The sequence below is a fragment of the Moschus berezovskii genome, chromosome 9 (assembly GCF_049115385.1).
Source record: "Moschus berezovskii isolate FMDL1 chromosome 9, NW_MosBer_1.0, whole genome shotgun sequence".
NCBI lineage: Eukaryota > Metazoa > Chordata > Mammalia > Artiodactyla > Moschidae > Moschus > Moschus berezovskii.
This window is the reverse complement of record NC_142468.1, coordinates 37,256,480-37,278,875: the sequence shown is the minus strand read 5'-3', so window position 1 is coordinate 37,278,875 and position 22,396 is coordinate 37,256,480. Positions and strand designations below refer to the sequence as shown.

The 22,396-nt window shown below is 39.6% G+C and overlaps 2 pseudogenes; both read left to right on the top strand.

Moving 5' to 3' along the window:
- The first annotated feature begins 11,427 nt into the window (after positions 1–11,427).
- LOC148776437 (transition zone microprotein 1 pseudogene) lies at positions 11,428–11,589 on the top strand (annotated as a pseudogene).
- Positions 11,590–16,401: 4,812 nt separating this feature from the next.
- LOC148776436 (protein N-terminal glutamine amidohydrolase pseudogene) lies at positions 16,402–17,473 on the top strand (annotated as a pseudogene).
- Positions 17,474–22,396: the final 4,923 nt, after the last annotated feature.

Here is a 22,396-nt window from a genome sequence, read left to right as displayed (position 1 = left end):
GACACTGTTTCCACTGTTTTTCCATCTATTTCCTATGAAGTGATGGGACCAGATGCCATGATCTTTGTTTTCTGAATGTTGAGCTTCAAGCCAACCTTTTCACTCTCCTCTTTCACTTTCATCAAGAGGCTTTTGAGTTCCTCTTCACTTTCTGCCATAAAGGTGGTGTCATCTGCATATCTGAAGATATTGATATTTCTCCCAGCAATCTTGATTCCAGCTTGTTCTTCTTCCAAGATCTGAAATAGCTCAACTGGAATTCCATCACCTCCACTAGCTTTGTTCGTAGTGATGCTTTCTAAGGCCCACTTGACTTCACATTCCAAGATGTCTGGCTCTAGGTGAGTGATCACGTTATTGTGATTATCTTGGTTGTGAAGATCTTTTTTGTACAGTTCTTCTGTGTATTCTTGCCACTTCTTCTTAATATCTTCTGCTTCTGTTAGGTCCATACCATTTCTGTCCTTTATCGAGCCCATCTTTGCATGAAATGTTCCCTTGGAATCTCTAATTTTCTTGAAGAGATCTCTTGTTTTTCCTATTCTGTTGTTTTCCTCTATTTCTGTGCATTGAAATAAAGATATTAGATGAACAGAATTATCAGCAACTTCAGTGGGAAGCTGTAGACTTAAATTAGAATTGGGTCATCTGTAGTATTGAGTTCTTCTTTGATATCTTTCGTCAGAGTTTCATAGTTTTCTTCATACAGACCTTACTGAAATTTTGTGAGATTTATACTTAAGAATTTTGGGATTGAAGTACTAATGTAAGTTGTAAAGTGTTTATAATTTCAAATTCCATTTGTTCATTGTTGATATACCGGAAAGTGATTAACTTTCGCCTATTAACCTTGTATCTTGCAACCCTCCTATAATTGCTTATTAGTTCCAGGAGTTTTTGGTAAATTGCTTTGTATGTTCTACATAGAAGATCATGCCATCATCTCATTTTGTCTTTCATCCCAATCTGTTAACCTTTCATTTCCTTTTCTTGTTTCACTGCATTAGCTAGGACTTCTAGTAAGATGCTGAATAACACAGTGGGAGAGGACAGCTTTGACTTGATCCAACCTTAGCAGAAGAGCTTTGAGTTTCTTATTGTTAAGTATAATTTTGTTGTTGTTGCTGCTTAGTCATTAAGTCATGTCCAACTCTTTGTGACCTCTTGGACTATAGCCCACCAGACTCCTCTGTCCATGGCATTTCCCAGGCAAGAACAGTGGAGTGGGTTGCCATTTCCTTCTCCAGAGGACCTTCCTGACCCAAGAGTTGAAACTGCATCTCCTGCTTGGCAGGTGAATTCTTTACCACTGAGCCACCTGGGAAACTCAAGTATGATGTTACCTTAGTTTTTTTCTGTAGATGTTCCTTATAAAGCTGAAGAAGTTCCCCTCTATTTCATTTTGCTGAGCTTTTTGTTTTAAAATCATGAATGGTGTTGGATTATGTCAATTTCTTCTGTTGACAGAATATGCTTCTTCTGCATATACTGATATGATCATATAATTTTTCTTTTTTAGTCTGTTGATGGATTGCAGTAATTTTTTTTGATTGCTGAACAAGCCATGCATACTACAGTACGTCCTACTTGATCTTGGTGTATAATTCGTTTTATACATTTTTGTTATCGATATGCTAACAGTTTGAGGATTTCTGTATCTCTTTTCATGAGAGACACTGGTGTGTAGTTTTCTTTTCTTGCAATGCCTCTGTCTGGTTTGGGTATTAAGATAATGTTGGACTCATAGAATGGGTTAGAAAGTATTACTTCTTCTATCTTCTGGAAGAAACTGTAGAGAATCATTGGATTTTCCTGGTGGCTCAGATGGTAAAAAAAATCTGCCTGCAATGCAGGAGATGCTGGTTCGATTCCTGGCTTGGAAAGAGTCCTTGGAGAATGGAGTGGCTACCCACTCCAGTATTCTTGCTTGGAAAATCCCATGGACAGAGGATCTTGGCAGGCAACAGTCTATTAAGGTAAGGTCAGCCTCATAGAATGAGTTAGAAGGTATTACTTCTACCTTTTGAAATAAATTGTAGAGAATCATTATAATTACTCCCTTAAATATTTGGTGGAATTCACAGGTATACTCGTTAAGGTCTGATGCTTTCTCTTTTGAAAGGTTATTAGTTGTTCATCCCATTTCTTTAAATAGATATAGGCCTATTCGGATTGTCTATTTCTTCCTAAGTGAGTTTGGAAGGCTGTGTCTTTTAAGGAATTGATCCAATTCATCTTGGTTTTTAAGTTTATAAGTTTTTAAGTTAATATCCCTTTCTTATCCTTTTTAATTTCCATGGAATCTATAGTGATGTCCCCTCTTTCATCTCTGATATTAGTAATTTGTGTTTTCTTCCTTTTTTTGTTATCTTGGCTAGAGGCTTATTGATTACACTTTTTCAAAGAACCAACTTTTGGTTTTATTGATTTTCTCTATTGATTTGTTCTTAATTTCATTGATTTCTGATCTAATTTTTGTTATTTCTTTTCTTCTACTTATATTTGATTTAATTTGCTTTTCTTTTTCTAGTTGTCTGAGGTAGAAGTTTAGATTGTGACTTACATTAGATCTTCCTTCTTTCTAATATATGCATTAGCTGCTACAAATTTCCTTGTAAGCACTTTTTTCACTGCAACCCACAAATTTTGATAAGCTGCATTTTCATTTAAATTTATTTAGAGGATTTAAAAATTTACCTTGAGGTTTATTCTCTGATTTATGTGTTATTTACAAGTGTGTTGTTTAATCTGAGTATTTTTCGCTTTCCAGCTATCTTTCTATTAATGATTTCTAGTTTAATTCCATATGATCTGAAAGCAGACACTGTATGATTTCTATCCTTTATACTTTTTAAGATGTACTTTTTGACCCCAAATGAAGTATATCTTGGTGAAAATACCATATGAGCTTGAGAAGAATGGATTATGTAATCTGTAGATGTTAATTATATCCAGTTGACTGATGGTGCTGTTGAGTTCAACTATGTGTGTTATGCTTAATCTCTCAGTCATGTCTGACTCTTTGTTACCCCATGAACTGTATCCTGCCAGGCTCCTATCTCCATGGGGATTCTCCTGGCGAGAATACTGGAGTGGATTGTCATGCCCTCCTCCAGGAGATCTTCCCAACCCAGAGACTGAACCCAGGTCTCCCTCATTGCAGGCGGATTCTTTACCATCTGAGCCACCAGGGAAGCCCAAGAATACTGGAGTAGGTAGCCTATCCCTTCTCCAGGGAATCTTCCTTACCCAGGAACTAAACTGGGGTCTTCTACATTGCAGGTGGATTCTTTACCAGCTGAACTACCTTACTTATTAGGTCTGCCTGCTGAGTCTATCCATTTCTGACAGAAGAGTGTTAAAGTATCCAACAATAATAGTGGCTTCCTCTCTTCTCCTTGCATTCTTATCAGTTTTTGCTTCATGTACTTTGATTGTTATGTCTTCTTGGAGTTGTTTTTCAGTCCCTAAGTCGTGTCTCTTTATGACCCCAGGGATTGCAGCATGCCAGGATTCCTTGTCCTTCACTGTCTCCTGGAGATTGCTCAGACTCATGTCCATTGAGTTGGTGATTCCATCCAACCATCTCATACTCTGTCACCCCCTTCTCCTATCCACCAGAGCATGACCCAGTTTTCCTCATGGGTGCTCCCTCACATCAGGAAGCTTGCACAAGCTACTTACCCTCATCCATCAGAAGGCAGAGAGAAGAAGCAAGAACTACAATCCCATGGCCTCTAGAATGAAAACCACAGTCACAGAAAACTAACCATGAAAAGTAGGAGTTCAGTATCATTATTCTGTCACCAGGTGGCTAACCAGTGATATGTGACCCTACTTCAATAATGGCTAAGTGTTCATATCTGCTATTGGCACACGGGTACTCTGCCCATGTGCAGAGTGGCAGGGGGTCAGATCCCATATAGAACTTCCATCCCTACTGCCACACTTTCCATGAGCTCACTGAGAAATCACTGGAGTGACCAAGGAAAGTGGCTGCTGACAGACATCCATAGAACGGATCATTTGGGCCATCTGTTGCCCTTATGATTATTGAGAAAGTCCTAGTTTGTGATGGCCTTTGGTGAGTATTCATGAGTACAAATATTGTGGGTCAAAGGCAGGATAATGGGAGTGGCTCTTCAGGTGCAGGTGATAAGAAGGTGCAATGTTTGTACAGAATTTTAAAATAATAATAAAGCCAACTATAAATTAGCCTTCTTTTTATTAGCATCATGTGATGGGCATTCTAAACAATATCAGTGATGCAATACTCCTCTTCAAAAAATCTTCTGTTGATTTATATTCTAAAAATTGCTTCGCCTGCGGCGGACTGTACCTGAAACCCACCCTTGGTATGTCAAAAGTTTCCATCCACTTACCCTGTCTCTAGATGTCTTATTGTCAGTCCTCCAGTGTTATTCTTTTCTAATCTGTCCATCCAGACTACCATTAGCTACTGACTATGAATCAATCTAGATTCATGACACAGGACATCTCTCTTTCCAGGAAATGTGAACAAAAGTGTACCACTTATAATTCTGCCCACAGTGAGAATTTCTCTTCATCATTGTCTTATTTATAAAGACACAATTGAGATTAAAGAGTACAGCAGTCTGCATATAGTGCATAATCATCCATAAATCAGGTTACATGTTTTCTTTCCTTATTTAACTGGTCAAGGTGCTTCGCTCACAATATAGGTAGGATTTTGTAGGTTGAAGGATATGTGACTATGCATCAAGGGTGGGAACACTGAGAGTGTGCACCACTTGCTTACATAGCTCACTGGTCCCAGCAGGCCTGCTTGAGCTCAGTCTGATATGTTCCACTTACCTTTAATGAAGAAGTATTAATGGACATACTCAACTTTATGGCTTGCTAGATAACATAACACCAAATTCAAGCATTTTTCAAGTCTGTAACTTGAATTTATCCCCAGGATAATGTATTGCTTTTGATTTGCTATTCTTCTACATTCTTGAAATTGTTTGCAAAAGCTGTTCATGTTGTTCTTTCAGTTCAGTTCAGTGTCTCAGTCATGTCTGACTCTTTGTGACCCCATGAATCATGGATGCCAGGCCTTCCTGTCCATCACCAACTCCCGGAGTCCACCCAAACCCATGTCCATTGAGTTGGTAATGCCATCCAACCATCTTATCCTCTGTCGTCCCCTTTTCCTCCTGCCCCCAATCCCTCCCAGCATCAGGGTCTTTTCCAGTGAGTCAACTTTTCACATAAGGTGGCCAGAGTATTGGAGTTTCAGCTTCAGTATCAGTCCTTTCAATGAACAGGGATTGATCTCCTTTAGGATGGACTGGTTGGATCTCCTTGCAGTCCAAAGGACGTGCAGGAGTCTTCTCCAACACCACAGTTCAAAAGTGTGAATTCTTCGGCGCTCAGCTTTCTTCACAGTCCAACTCTCACATCCATACATGACCACTGTAAAAACCATAGCCTTGACTAGACGAACCTTTGTTGGCAAAGTAATGTCTCTGCTTTTTAATATGCTATCTAGGTTGGTCACAACTTTCCTTCCAAGGAGTAAGCGTCTTTTAATTTCATGGCTGCAATCACCATCTGCAGTGATATTGTTCTTTACTATTATTTTAATGCCTCTACAATCTACAGCAATGACCTTTCCTTTACTCCTGATGACCATGATTTGTATTTTCTCTTTATTCCTATTGTCTTACTATATTTTTTAATCAATTGTATTAATCATTTCAAAGAACAAATTCTTTTACTTCTTTCTGTTGTCTGTCCATTTTCTGTATCAAATCATAAGATTTTCATTCTTATGTTAGTTTAATTTTTCTAAATTTTGTTTCAATCTCCCCTTCTTTTTCTGTCATCTTAAGGTGAAAGTGTGGATGACTGCTTTCAAGGCTTCCTCCTTTTCTAATATAAACATTTAAAAGTATAAACTTCCCTCTATGCACTGCTTTAGCAGTATCCTTTTAAGAAATATCTTCATTATTCAGCTTAAAATATTTTCTAACTTACATTGTAATTTTTTCTTTAATCCATAAATCATTTAGAAGGTCATTGTTTAATTTCCAAGTATTTGAGGACTTTTTAGACAGCTTTGTATCATTGGTTTTAACTGTTTTTTGAAAAAGTATTCTGAATCATTTTGAAGCCTCTGTAACTTATAAGGCTTGTTTAATTCAAAGGGCACAGACCAAATCTAGTCTTTGTACACTAGGATGTGGTATAGAGTAGGCACTCCATAAACATTTGAATAAATAAATGAGTGATGAGTTGCTACAGCCACATAGATAAAGTGATACACAAATTATAGAAGTCAAAAGAGAGTAGTGAAATCATGATGGTGACAGCATCATATAACTTTTCTACAGTTGAGAGTGCAAAGTCCTTGTTCTGTAACAACTGGATCTTGAGAAATTACAGAAAGGATTTAAGAAGTCATGTAGTCAAAGGATGAAAACCAAAGATAAAGCCTAAGAAATAGCAAATGTTGGAGATAGAAATAAAACAAAAAAAGGGGGCAGAATCCAAAGTGAAACTTTGTCTCTCTAGGTAGCCAAGATTTGACTAGTTTATTAACTGTCATTTGTGAACTACTGGTGATTTAATTAGGCCTTATCTGCATTTTATATGTTGTAGTAATTGACATATGAGCAAAGATAACTTTGTGCGTGCTTAGTCACTCAGTCATGTCTGACTCTTTGTGACTCCATGGATGGTAGCACACCAGGTTCCTTTGTCCATGGGGTTCTCCAGGCACAAATACTTGAGTGGGCAGCCATTCCCTTCTCCAGAGGACATTCCCAACCCTGGGATCAAACTCAGTTCTCTTGTATTGCAGGCAGATTCTTTACCATCTGAGCCACCAGGAAAGCCCAAAGATAACTTTTAGTAAACTAATGCCTATTATTTTCAATGTCCTGCATCAAGTATCCCGTATTATACAGATATCAGCAAGGTGCCTGGCAGATGCTAAAGATAATTTAGTCTACCAGGCTCCTATCCAAGCAGAATAATTATGCCTCAACTGGGGCATCCCCTGATTTAATGACTTAGGGTTGTCAGTCTTACAAATATTAGAGAAACAGTCTCTCATATGGGAATGCCACCTGGCCTTGCTGCTGCATAGAATTTTTTTACCCAGAAGGCTTTAAACAAGAAAGAAAAAAAACATTTCATTATTAACACCTTTCCCAAAAAAACTGCTTTCTTAAAGCACAAATTTCCATAGGACACTATTTAAAGTGGTTATATAACTTTTTTCCCTTATGGTTACAACATAATTCAGCAAGTCCAATATTGATAGTTGTTCAAGTTAACGTCAACATTTTGCTATTGTAATCAATATTATGGTGAACACCTCTCTATATCCATTATTATACTGTTATGCTGTTGTCTTTTTAAATAAATTTAAGTGAAATTTTATTTTTGTAGCCCCAGTATCTAGAAGAAGTCAGAGCACAGTAAATATTATGAACTGACACTGTTAAAAGAAAAAACTCTCTAGTTTCATAGACTTTCTAAGTTCTCATTTAAATTTCCTTAAGAATAAATAAGAGTATATCATGAGAAATGCTGGGCTGGAGGAAGCACAAGCTGGAATCAAGATTGCTGGGAGAAATATCAATATCTTCAGATATGCAGATGACACCACCCTTATAGCAGAAAGTGAAGAGGAACTAAAAAGCCTCTTGAAGAAAGTGAAAGAGGAGAGTGAAAAGGTTGGCTTAAAGCTCAACATTCAGAAAACTAAGATCACGGCATCTGGTCCCATCACTTTATGGGAAATAGATGGGAAAACAGTGGAAACAGTGTCAAACTTTATTTTTGGGGGCTCCAAAATCACTGCAGATGCTGCTGATTGCAGCCATGAAATTAAAAGACGCTTACTCCTTGGAAGGAAAGTTATGACCAACCTAAATAGCATATTAAAAAGCAGAGACATTACTTTGTCAACAAAGGTCCGTCTAGTCAAGGTTATGGTTTTTCCCGTGGTCATGTATGGATGTGAGAGTTGGACCATAAAGAAAGCTGAGGGCCAAAGAATTCATGCTTTTGAACTGTGGTGTTGGAGAAGACTCTTGAGAGTCCCTTGGACTGCAAGGAGATCCAACCAGTCCATCCTAAAGGAGATCAATCCTGGGTGTTCATTGGAAGCACTGATGTTGAAGCTGAGACTCCAATACTTTGTCCACCTCATGTGAAGAGTTGACTCATTGGAAAAGACCCTGATGCTGGGAGGGATTGGGGGCAGGAGGAGAAGGGGATGACAGAGAATGAGATGGCTGGATGGCAATCCTGACTTGATTGACATGAGTTTGAGTGTACTCCGGGAGTTGGTGATGGACAGGGAGGCCTGGCGTGCTGCGATTCATGGGGTGGCAAAGAGTCGGACACGACTGAGTGACTGAACTGAACTGAGGAAATAAATATGGGCTTTCCTGGTGGCTCAGATGGTAAAGAATCTGCCTGCAGTGTGTGAGACCCAGGTTCGATCCCTGGGTTGGGAAGATCCTCTTTAGAAGGGAATGGCTACCCACTCCAGTATTCTTGCCTGGAGAATTCCTTAGACAGAGGAAGCCTGGAAGGCTATAGTCCATGGGGTTTCAAAGAGTTGGACGCAACTGAGAGACTTTCACAAGAATAAAAACACAACTTAACTTCTTTAAAAACAAACAAACAAAACGGGTCGAGACCTAGGGTTGCAGCAGCTAGAAGCTTCTTGGGTAACCACTTACTTGTGTCTCAGACTCCCCTCCCCGTGGTTTGGGAGACAATAACCTGAGACACCTAAGGCCTGCAAGTACCTACAAGTCTAACTTTCTTTTTCACCTGAAAGAATGTATAGTACAGAATTAGGTAATGAACACCTGCTTCCTCTATTTGGTTTCCTTGGATTAAGATACTTACCGTATTTTCTAATTGTTCTTTCCCCATTCAAGAGATGCCTCCCCTTGTGAGGCAGAGCAGGAAAGAGTCCTTTTTTGTCTTTGCTACTGAGGCTTGGTGAGCCAGTGTGCTTGCCGCAACTGGAGATTGCTTTTGCTATGAGCTCTTCATGTTGGTTAATTTCACCAATCAGATCACAAAGATTCTGAGGAGGTATTTAGATTGTTCTGGAATTCTTCATGTGTCACCACTATGGGGGAATATCAGACCAAATGTTTTATTACACATACACAACATTTTAAGGTTTGTTGTTCAGTCGCTCAGTGGTGTCCAACTTTTTGTGACCCCACAGACTGCAGAAAGCCAGGTTTCCCTGTCTTTCACCATCTCCTGTAGCTTGTTCAAACTGATGCCCATTGAGTCAGTGATACCATCCAACCATCTCATCCTCTGTTGACCCCTTCTCCTCCTGCCCTCAATTTTTCTCAGCATAAGGGTCTTTTCCAATGAGTCAGCTCTTCACATCAGGTGGCCAAAGTATTGGAGGTTCAATTTCAGCATCAGTCGATCTGATGAATATTCAGGGTTGATTTCCTTTAGGATTGACTGGTTGGATCTCCTTGCAGTCCAAGGGACTCTCAAGAGTCTTCTCCAACACCACAGTTCAAAAGCATCAATTCTTCAGAGCTCAGCCTTCTTTATGGTCCAACTCTCACATCCATACAAGGCAACTGAAAAAACCATAGTTTTGACTATACTAACCTTTGTCAGCAAAGTAATGTCTCTGTTTTTTAAGGTTAAGTGCATATTAAACAAAACATTTTATGAGAATATGCATGTGTGGGGGCATGCATGCTAAGTTGTTTCACTTAGTGCTAACATGTGTCCGACTTTTTGTGACCCTATGAGCTGTAGCCCACCAGATTCATCTGTCCATGGGGTTCTCCAGACAAAAATACTGGAACTGGTTGCTATGCCCTCCTCCAGGGGATCTTCCCAACACAGGGATCAAACTCCCATCTTTTATGTCTCCTGCATTGGCAGGCAGGTTCTTTACCTCTAGTGCCAACTGGGAACTGATTCCCCTAATCAGATTGTAAAATATTAAATATAGAGGGGATATACTGTTAGAATGATTACTGTGGCTTTTTGTAGTGTGGTTGTTAAGGGAAGTGAAAAAAAAATATATTTTAGCATAACTAAGCATTCAAATGAACAATATTTTCATTTAACTTACATATTCAAACTAATATTAATGTATAAAATATTTTATATACTTTATTATCTGCTATAAAATTTCAATTTTCCCTGAAAATTCAGATTTTTCAAGATAAAGTTAATTTCAGATGACATTATGGAAGGATTCATAACAGCTCCTTGCCCAAGGTTACATACAGTCAATTAATATCAATAGGTCTTGGATTCCTCATCAATAAATATTGAACCAGGCAGTTTCTAAATAACCTTCTCACCCCAAATTCCATGATTCTACATATTTGGAATGAAATAATTCATTGCTCTACAGGTCATATATCTCTCTGAGGAATGCAAGGAGTTAACAACAACGAAAAAAAAACTCAAGGTATAAATATGAATTCTTTTGTGAATTTCCAGTAATCCATTTACTTGCAAATACTCCACAAATTAGTTTTTTGGTGTAGTTATTTCTATAAGAGCTTCAATGTAAGAGGGCATCTCTATTCTATCTGTATGTTTTTAGCGTGGCAGAGTTGGGAGGAAGCCTTCATAAATTTTCTTCAACGCTGAAAAGAGTAAGGATAACAAGTTTGAAAGGTTGGAGAAACTTGGACTTTGAATCATGGATAGAGAAACTGCAATTTAGTCGAGTATGAGGTTATGTCTAGGGTTGTCTGCTTATTTTCTTTTGCTGCTTTAATGTAATGCAGTTGTATTTAGTGCTGAATTAATGAAACTGTTCATTCATTGATTGCCTTCCTCTCCATGATGCAAATGAATTGTGAACATTACATCTAGTTTTGACCCAGCCTGACAATTTTAGACTCAGAAAAAACGTAACACGATCCAGTGAAAGAACAGCAGATGAAACCAGGGAGTTCTGGATGACAGGCTTGTTTCTGTGACTTTGAACAAGTGGATTAACCTTCTGGGTTTCAGCTTTTTCTTTCATAAAATGAAAATATTGAATTGCTTGGGTCTCTTCCTCTTTAAATATTCTATAGTTATATGGCTCTATGAATGATCTGGCCAACAGTTCTCCTCACTGCCTATTAAGATTCGAATTCACCCCTGATTCTAACAGGATTGATTTACAATTGAAATTTCTTGCTTTCACCTTAATAATGACAATAATAACAAAAGCATCATTCCCTATCTTTTCTTTTCTGGTTTTTGAATGTCCCATTCTCTAAGCACGAACAAAATCCCAAATTGTGAAGTCTCATAAATAGAAAGGATGGAAAATTAGAAAAAGAAAAGCTCAAAAGAGATTTTTTTTAAACCACTCCAGAGATTGCTCTAGAGCCTGCATCTTATACCCATGCTTTGAACTTTTGCCGTCTTCTTACCATGAAGCCAGTGAGTTGCCACACACTGGATCAGATTTATTCAGCTTTGTATTCTGTCATATTGCTGTCCGGGGGATACATCATCTATGCATCAATTGTAGCTGTATGACAGCCAAGGAAGGAATACCCAAGCAAAATCTTCAGGATGAGTGAAGATTTCTAATTCTTCTGGATTTGATTCCATGCAAATACAATTGTTTACCTCATGCTTATCTGACATGTGTGTCAATTTAAAGTAAAATCCCTAATACAAAGTTTCTGAATTAAAAAAAGATTTTCACACCCATGGATAAGGAAGGGAAATAAGCATATTAATAAAGATTCTTTACTGCAGGTGGCATTAATCTAACTCAAAAAAATGTAAGCAAATTAAGGGAATTTGTTAACTCTCATAAATGGGTTAGGAGATTCATCTGGCCTCAGGTACACGTGGTTCAAGGATCATAAATGACAATATCAGGCCCTTACACTCTAATTCTTCAACAGGTCCTCTCTACCAACAGAATGACAGCTGGAAGCTGAAGACTCCAATTCTATATAAGCTTAATAACCCCAAAAGAGAGGAAATACATTTTGTTTTGTTTTCCCAAATAACTCCAGGAAAAAATCCCAAGAAAGAATGATTTACTGATCTGAGTTGATCATGTACAGTTCCTGTACCAATTAAGGTAGTTTATGGGATGGGTTCTCTGATTTACTGGGATAACCTAGGTGATGCTGCCTCTTCTGGTAAGCCTACAGTCGGGCCTATGACACTCATATGGAATGGGTTGCTCTTAGGAATTGGAGAAGGAAATGTCAACCCACTCCAGTGTTCTTGCCTGGAGAATCCCAGGGACAGGGGAGCCTCGTAGGCTGCCGTCTGTGGGGTTACACAGAGTCAGACACGACTGAAGCGACTTAGCAGCAGCAGCTCTTAGGAAAGAAGGGTTTTGTATTCTGAAACAGTGGGGCCTCCTTTATTAGGATTCTAAAACAGTTTTTAGAAAGAGAAAGTTGATTGTGAGCTGTGCAAATGTCCTAAAAGATGACTATGGCTCAAATATTTCCAACAGAGCATGAGAAAATTATATGCAGAGAAAAGATATGCACATAAAAAGCTAACTTAAGTTTTATAACTCAATTCAATAATGCCACAAAGGGACTCAGTACGGATCTTGGAGCCCAAAACACCTGTGTTCTAACTCCAACAAGTTTACTAGCTGTGTGGCTTGGACAAGTTCTTTCACCGCTCTGCTCAACTTCCTTTTCTTTCTGTGAAGTTGTGATAATAATACATATTACATAGCACAGTGTACACAGAGTGATGAAGTACTACTCCTTCTGAAGCACTTAAACATTAATGAGCATTTACGAGTGCTTCCTCTATAATAGGCAAATGTCCAAAAGGGATGCACAGCAGCAAAAAAGGAAAGGTGAAGAAGCAAAGAATCTACTTGGCTTGGTGGACATTGCCATTATATAATAGCACTATACAATGACAAAAGCTAGTAGGTACCAGTTGTTGTGTATAAAGTGATGGGAAATTTTCTTAATGCTTCACATATATATTTATATACATTAGTTGAGTACTATTACTGTCCGCTTTAGAGGCACAGAGAGTTTATGTAACATGTCCAAGGTCACACAGCTAGTAAGTTGTAGAAGCAGGACTTGAGCCTAGACAGACTGGCTCCAGAGCTTACATCCTAAACACTACTCTGTACTGCCCTTAGGCCAATTGTATCAGAGCATATCCTGCCACATGTGTTCCTAAGGCAGAGAGGTGTCTGTGGACATACCACCACAGGGAGGATACAGTATGGTTTCAAACCTTCACACTTGCTAGAATCCCCCTGGTTTACTCCACATGCCCCCTTTCCTGAGGTTACCGCACCAGAATTAATGGATTGTTATTCTTCTTGATCGGTTGTAAACTGTGAGATAGTTTGCCTACCACGCTTAGTTTAAGATTTGGAAGGTTTACTTGCAAAAGCTCTTAGAAGCACCCATGGATAAACAAGAGTGAAAAATTAAACCAAGGATAGACATTTTTGTTTGCACTTTTTTCAAAACTATCCAAACAACTGGATTCAAAAAATTTCCCTGGCACCACAGGCAAATGCTTCTTCCTCAGGCATGAAATGGGCTGTTGAAGATGCAGGCACATTGCTGTAGTAACTGAGGAAACTTATAAACAGTGTATAACTTCATATTTCCGCCACCTTTACTTTAAAAGAATCCTAAAGACCAAGACACTGATAAATGGTAGTGAAGGCTGATGACGTCGTAGAGAATTAAACAGGATACATGTGGCAGAAGTCATTGGTTGGTTAGCCCATCTCCCGTTCTCAAATATACCTTACTTGGCATGTTGCATTATAGAGACTAGAAAAGCCATATATTTGCTTTCCTGCTCTCCTGAAGCTAGGGTCGGCCATTGAGGCAGTTTCAGCCCCAGTGAGGTGTAAGTAAGAGTCTCTAGGAGTTCTGGCAAATCCTTGCTTTCCTGATAAAAAGAAGAAATGACACTGTCAAACATTTCCTTCTGCCACACCCTTCCTGTTTTGGATATAGACTCATGTCTAGAGCTATGGCAACCATCTTGCAAAGCACAAGAGAATGGCCAACAAAATTAGAGAAATGCTGGCTTTGTATTTTTCACATTGGTATCAGTCACCAACAGCTGTTTACCTCCAGAATGCTTGTTATATGAGTAAAGTAGTTCGTCACTTTGATTAGTTTTCTCTTGATGCTGAAAGCATTCCTATTGATACAATGGGATTGCAGATATATTAGCCCATCTATTTGTCACCTTTTAATTCTACACCAGTTTGTCTATCTCTCAAAAATCCCCCAGAAGTTGGGTTAAAGAAGCATTACTTAATTAAGTCACTGATATGGGGCACAGAAACAAATCCCTCTTTCCGGTTTATCCTCTAATCATACTAACTATATTAATGTAACTCCAATATTATATCATTAATAGTATAAGGAAGGGTGCATTAATAGTATAATTAATAGTGTAAGGTCTAGCACACTATTAACCAAACTTACTGTTAGTCCAATAAAAACCATCTTTTACTTTAGGCTCAAGTTCAACTTTATAGAGTTCATAGTTGAGAGAAATGATTGTAGTTATTTGTTCTACATCACCCTTCTCCAGCTCTCAGATAAGGCCTCCCAAACATGCCCTAAAGGTCATCCATCTGGCCCTCCCTGTAATGTGCACCAGGAAATCTAACTCGCTCTCTTTGGACACTCTCCTCTCTTCCCTGATACCTAGAGATGAGCAGAGCGACTCATAGAGGAAAATGACCCTCATTAGTTAATACTACTGAGTACATAATAGGCATTCAACTTTATATTAATTAAGTGAATAAATTAAAAAGCATTATTTACTAGACAGTAGGGACTTTCAGAGAGGCTTTCTGGGGAATATGGTCTGTCTTAGTTTGGGCAGATATAACAAAATACCATAAACTAGGGAGCTTATAAACAATAGAAATTGATTTTTTCCAAGTCTGGAAATGAGGAAGTCCAAGATGATGGCACTGGCAGATCTGGGGTCTGGGGCAAGTCAGACTCCTCACTGATGGCTGTCTTCTCACTGCAACTTCACATGGCAGACAGGACAAGGGATCTTTCTGGGGCCTCTTTTTTAAGGGCACTAATCCTGTTCATGCATGCTCTGCCTATGACTTGATCACCTCCCAAAGGTACCTCCTGATACCCTTGATGACATCAGGGTTAAGATTCCAATATATGGTTTCCTTTGCTGTGCAGAAGCTTTTAATTTTAATTAGGTCCCATTTGTTTATTTTTGCTTTTATTTCCAATATTCTGGCAGGTGGGTCATGGAGGATCCTGCTGTGATTTATGTCAGAGAGTGTTTTGCCTATGTTCTCCTCTAGGATTTTTATAGTTCCTGGTCTTATATTTAGATCTTTAATCCATTTTGAGTTTATTTTTGTGTATGGTGTTAAGGAGTGTGAAAAGACAGCCTTCAGAATGGTAGAAAATAATAGCAAATGAAACAACTGACAAAGAATTAATATCCAAAATATACAAGCAGCTCCTGCAGCTCAATTCCAGAAAAATAAACGACCCAATCAGAAAATGGATCAAAGAACTAAACAGACATTTCTCCAAAGAAGACATACAGATGGCTAACAAACACATGAAAAAATGCTCAACATCCCTCATAATCAGAGAAATGCAAATCAAAACCACAATGAGGTACCATTTCACACCAGTCAGAATGGCTTCTATCCAAAAGTTTACAAGCAATAAATGCTGGAGAGGGTGTGGAGAAAAGGGAACCCTCTTATACTGTTGGCGGGAATGCAAACTAGTATAGCCACTATCGATAACAGTGAGGAGATTCCTTAAAACACTGGAAATAGAACTGCCATACGATCCAGCAATCCCACTCCTGGGCATACACACCGAGGAAACCAGAATTGAAAGAGACACATATACTCCAATGTTCATTGCAGCACTGTTTATAATAGCGAGGACATGGAAGCAACCTAGATGTCCATCTGCAGACGAATGGATAAGGAAGCTTTGGTACATATACACAATGGAGTATTACTCAGCCATTAAAAAGAATACATTTGAATCAGTTCTAATGAGGTGGATGAAATTGGAGCCTATTACTGAGTGAAATAAGCCAGAAAGAAAAACACCAATACAGTATACTAACTCATATATATGGAATTTACAAGGATGGTAATGATAATCCTGTATGTGAGACAGCAAAAGAGACACAGATGTATAGAACAGTCTTTTGGACTCTGTGGGAAAGGGCGAGGGTGGGATGATTTGGGAGAATGGCACTGAAACATGTATATTATCATATGTGAAACGAATCACCAGTCCAGGTTCGAAGCATGATACAGGATGCTCAGGGCTGGGGCACAGGGATGACCCAGAGGGAGGATAAGGGGAGGAGGGAGGTGGGAGGGGGGTTTAAGAAGGGGAACACACGCTTCTGGCCCGTACCCAGGCCCGCCATGGAAGGGAACGCCGCAGCCGCCCACTACAAGCCGGCCAGCCCCCCGCGGGACGCCTGTGTCTACAACAGCTGCTACTGTGAAGGAAATATTTGGAAGCTCTGCGAATACATCAAAAACCACGACCAGTATCCTTTAGAAGAGTGTTATGCTGTCTTCATATCTAATGAGAGGAAGATGATACCTATCTGGAAGCAGCAGGCAAGACCCGGAGATGGACCTGTCATCTGGGATTACCATGTTGTCTTACTTCATGTTTCAAGCGGAGGACAGAGCTTCATTTATGACCTTGACACTGTCCTGCCATTCCCCTGCCCCTTTGACACATACGTGGAAGATGCCTTTAAGTCTGATGAGGACATCCATCCACAGTTCAGAAGATTCCAAGATGAACCTGAATGATTTTATCAGCATGGATCCTGAGGTCGGATGGGGAGCCGTCTACTCGCTGTCTGAGTTTGTACATCGGTTTAGCAGCCAGAACTACTGAACTTGACCTCTGGATGTGGTGCTGCAGAGAAACCCTAGATAGAACCTGAACAATCTACCCCTTCATCTGAGACAGCAAACATTATGGTACATTTGGCTTGGAATTATGCTTTCCCCTTTTAATTCAGTTGAATTGAAAAGAATAAACAGAAACCATTTTTTGATATGTCAGGTTGAAACTTGATGTAGTAGCTCAGATATTCCTACTGTTCATTTGTTAGAACCTGTGAAGACTTATGCCAGTAATTGCTTTTGTTATGATATTGATATGTGGACTTTGTGTCTCTTTTGGATGTATCATCATGTCTCTCCAACTCCACTGTAAGCTCCTTGAGGGCAGGGCCGTGGCCCATTGCTTTGTGAATCTCTGATGCCCGTAAAATGTTTGCTAGTGACTGCGCTGCTGCTTGAAGAGGGCTGCCATTGTGAGCTGAATCAGCAAAAAATGTTAATCTTTTGGGACCATTATGTTCTTAGAAAAGTTTGCAGCCCTCTCAGGCTTAAGTGTTCTTTGGCCTATTTATATGTTTTTAAATAAAATAGACTTAATTTTGTTTTGAAGATTTTGTGTCCCTCTTGATAATCTGGGATACCCAAGACTGTCTCAGTTGTAGACAGGAACTTGCTTCAAAATGCATTGATCAGTCTTCCTTCTTGAAGATGTGTTTGGAACTTTGGCTTTCATTGTCTAATTCCAAATAAAAGATGTTTGGCATTAAAAAAAAAAAAAAGAAGGGGAACACATGTACACCCGGGGTGGATTCATGTCAATGTATGGCAAAACCAATACAATATTGTAAAGTAATTAGCCTCCAATAAAAATAAATAAAATAATAATTTAAAAAAGATTTCAATATATGAATTTTGCCATGCATGGTCAGTTGTGTCTGACTCTTTGTGACCTCATACACTGTAACCTATCAGGTTCCTATGTCCATGGAATTCTCCAGGCAAGAATACTGAAGTGGGTGGCCATTTCCTACTCCAGGAGATCTTCCCGACCCAGGGATTGAACCTGGGTCTCCTGCATTGCAGGCAGATAATTTACCACTGACCCAGCTGGGAAGCCCATAATATGAATTTTGAGGGAACACAAACATTCAGTCCAAGTATGGTCTAAATAGTCTTAAACACCATTGTAAGATTTAGCCAAATGGAGAGGCGATAGGGAAAGCAAGTCAGAAAAAATTGACAGTACAAAACAAAGTGTTTTACATGAATACAAGAGAGGTGTATGGGAGAGAATTGGAAATAATTTCATACTGTGGAAGTGAAATGTGAAGCAGAGAAGTTGGCATGGATCTAATCAGGATGGCTCTTGGCAAACGGAAAATTTGAAAAATTTTAAGACAGAAATTGGCATAGATCTACATTTCATAAAAATCACTTTGGGGACACTTAGGGGAGTGAATTCAAGACAAGAAACTGGATTCAAGAAAAAGAGGATCATCATGGGTTCCTGGTGAAACAAGAGGCCATGACGTTTAAACCAGTTCATCCGTTATGAAATGTATTAAGTATAAATTTCAACATTTTAAAGTACTCTACCATGTTGAATTCAACTCAACTATGTGCTGAATTATATACTAGGCGGGAAGTATCCCCATTCTCTCACTGAAAGGGAGGTGCAACATAGGAGCAGGGAGCAGACTGACTACATGATGGGGAAGAATCTACCCCTGTACGTAGGCCACTTGGCAGGTGCTCTGAGGGAAGGCCACCTGGCACTTTCCCAACTGCTCATCCCGTACCATTCTTACCATTCTAAAGCCCAGAAGAGAAGAACTTTAACCAAGGTCACACAGTGACCAGTCAGGAATAGTCCTAGTGGCTCCTAAATTTCAGATGACAAAACCTGCTGCTTAAAATAATTCAACTAAAATCTAACATAAAGTGGTCACTTACTAGCAAAAAGAAAACAAGCACAGTATTTCAGCAAAACGCCGTGAACCTGGATGAAACCGTAATTCAGGAAGTTGTAAAAATATGGCTGCACAATCCTGTTGGGCTGTCACGCCTATCACGTGACTGTGAAACTTGTGCTCCACCCTGGGGCTCTGCCTTGCTTGGTTTGTATGAGGTTGTGTGTGAGTGAAACTAGAGTGGGAGGTCAGCTACACAAGATGGTCTATTTAACAGCTGATCTGCTGGGACCAGTGCCTAAGAAGTTAATTTCTAGCTTTGAGATGGTTTCTGGTAATTGTAGGTAATTTAAAATATAATTGCAATTTAGTTGGAAAAAAAAAAAAACTCTGTTTGCAGTGTTTATGCTCATCACTCTAATTTAAGGTCTAGAATGTTGGATGAACTACACTTCAATACACGCCCATTTTGCATCTTCCTGATTTTTACCACCAGTGATTATAAAAACAGCCTCAGCAAACCTCAGTCTGCGTTTCAAGACAGATGCTGCAAAGCTCAGATATAAAGTTTCACATTGCTGGAAGGTTAACTGCTGTGCATGTTAATGATTATCAAATAGATGAAGAAAACCACAAGGCTCCAAAATGCAAAAGCCCCTCAAAAAAATCCAGCTTGCCCATGTTTATAATAAGGCCACTTTATTTTATTTTTTTTCAAGAAGGATGACTATGGTTGAGTTCAGTGTGGTCTGCATGCAGGCTTAATGGAGGAGTAATTACACAAGGCTGCTTGTGAGGGGGCCAACGGAGCTTCCCTCTAGGTTGTGTGTTACAAAGTTCTCTGTGCTGAGCCAGAGCATCCAGAGCTTTGCAAGGTTCAGAGATTTCTTACCACAGTGAGATCGAGTGTCTTGAATGTACTGGTTTATTTTAAGTGAGGAAGAAACTTTAGGATATATTGTGTGTAGATTTATAGAAAAAAAAAAAAAGGTCTTAATTATCTAAAATGTGGGAAGGAGAGCTACTCAATAGCAGACACCCTGAGAATTATTAAGATTGAAAAGCACTGCTATGAACAAATCCAGCCATCATTACGTACCTAGGACACATGCAGCCAAATGATTGAGAAATTAGCTTGAAATGAGCACTTGATCTAACAACTTCCCATACAGTCTCCTCTCTACCAGCTTGTAAAACTTTCTGGAATGAAGGTTAGGGTGGAGGCAGCACTCCACTGCCATGACAATTACACTGTATTAACACCGACACTAAAGTCACACTCTGAGTCTGAGAACTGAGGGCCAGGGGTCAAAATCTGCAGTGTCGGTACTCAAAGCTTGCTTTCAAAGATAGACCCACACTAAGGGCAATCACCAAACAATTCTACAATAGGCAGTGAAGACTGTGTGCCTAGAACGCTTTCACATAAAGCTGAGAAGTTTATTGACAGGGAAAACAAAATCTGATCTTCAGTGGCAGAACCACATTGATCTGGTTTTGCTGATAATGATTCAACAAGAAAACAAACATTTTGAAAGAACTGATAACTTGTTATATATCCTTGATTTTTTAAAAAAATTCAAATATTACAAAAGTGAAAATTTCTCTCCAACCTCAAACCCCTGTTCCCCTCCCCCCGTCTCCTTCTCTCACAGTAGGCCCTGCTATCAGTTTTTTGGGTGCTACTGTCTATTCACATCTAAGCACATATATGTCTGCCACATACACACAGCGGTGGCTCCCAAATTTCTATACTCTAGAAGGGGCTAAGTGGCTATAACCCAATTGGATGTTGGTAAACTGCCTAAAGCTACATTTGCCTAGTAATTTACATAAGCAAAAATATATGAATTTGAGTATCAAAAGAAGTATAGCAATCAATTAAAAAGCAAACAAGTATAGCAAACAACTAAAAAGTGGGAATTCACAAGTCCATATCAATCATAAACGGACAGTAAATAAAAGTTAAATAAGGGGAAAAGGGAATTCTCAGCTGTAACAAAATTCACTGGTGGTGGCGGGGGGGAGTAGTATTAGACCTGGAGGACCATTCTTTTGCAACCATGATAATGAAGATTAAATCAGACAAGATTCATCAATGGATGCTACACCTAGAGAAAATTTTGATGAGGATCAAAATATTTGCATCATCTTAAAATGTCTCCTCATGGATTGTTCTTACTAGATGCAAGAGTGAGGAGAGAAACACTAATTATATAATGGAGAATTTGGAAAACACCTTGAACAAGTCATTGAAATTAATATTACCAACGTGAACAGACATGGTACTCTGAGAAGGACACAATATACTCTGGCCTAGAATGTATCACTTCAATCTAATCACAAGGAAATGTCAGACAGACCTAGTTCAGTTCAGTTCAGTTCAGTCGCTCAGTCGTGTCCGACTCTCCGCGACCCCATGAATCACAGCACGCCAGGCCTCCCTGTCCATCACCAACTCCCGGAGTACACTCAAACTCATGTCCACAGAGTCGGTGATGCCATCCAGCCATCTCATTCTCCGTCGTCCCCTTCTCCTCCCGCCCCCAACCTTTCCCAGCATCAGAGTCTTTTCCAGTGAGTCAACTCGTCTCATGAGGTGGCCAAAGTATTGCAGTTTCAGCTTTAGCATCAGTCCCTCCAATGAACATCCAGGATTGATCTCCTTTAGAATGGACTGGTTGGATCTCCTTGCAGTATAAGGGACTCTCAAGAGTCTTCTCCAACACCACAGTTCAAAAGCATCGATTCTTCGGCGATCAGCTTTCTTCACAGTCCAACTCTCACATCCATACATGACCACGGGAAAAACCATTGCCTTGACTAGACGGACCTTGGTCGGCAAAGTAATGTCTCTGCTTTTTAATATACTATCAAGGTTGGTCATAACTTTCTTTCCAAGGAGCAAGCGTCTTTTAATTTCATGGCTGCAGACAGACCTAAGATGAGGATTATTCTGTTTTTAAAAGGCCAGGGTTCAGGAATTCCCTGGCAGTCCAGTGGTTAGGACTCCAAGCTTCTATTGCAGGATCCCAAAAGCTGCACAGCACGGCCAGAAGGAAAAAAAAAGGACAGGGAGGAGTTGTAGTGAGGACTATATTCTTCGAAAGTGCTAACGTAAAACAAAGACTGCGGAAATGTTACAGATTCAGTTCAGTTCAGTCGCTCAGTCGTGTCCGACTCTTTGCAACCCCATGAACCACAGCACACCAGGCCTCCCTGTCCATCACCAACTCCCGGAGTTCACCCAAACTCATGTCCATCGAGTCGGTGATGCTATCCAGCCATCTCATCCTCTGTCGTACCCTTCTCGTCCTGCCTTCAGTCTTCCCCAGCATGAGGGTCTTTTCAAATGAGTCAGCTCTTTGCATGAGGTGGCCAAAGTATTGGCGTTTCAGCTTCAACATCAGTCCTTCCAATGAACACCCAGGACTGATCTCCTTTAGAATGGATTGGTTGGATCTCCTTGCAGTCCAGGGGACTCTCAAGAGTCTTCTCCAACACCACAGTTCAAAAGCATCAATACTTCGGCTTTCTTTATAGTCCAACTCTCACATCCATACATGACCACGGGAAAAACCATAGCCTTGACTAGACGGACCTTGGTTGGCAAAGTAATGTC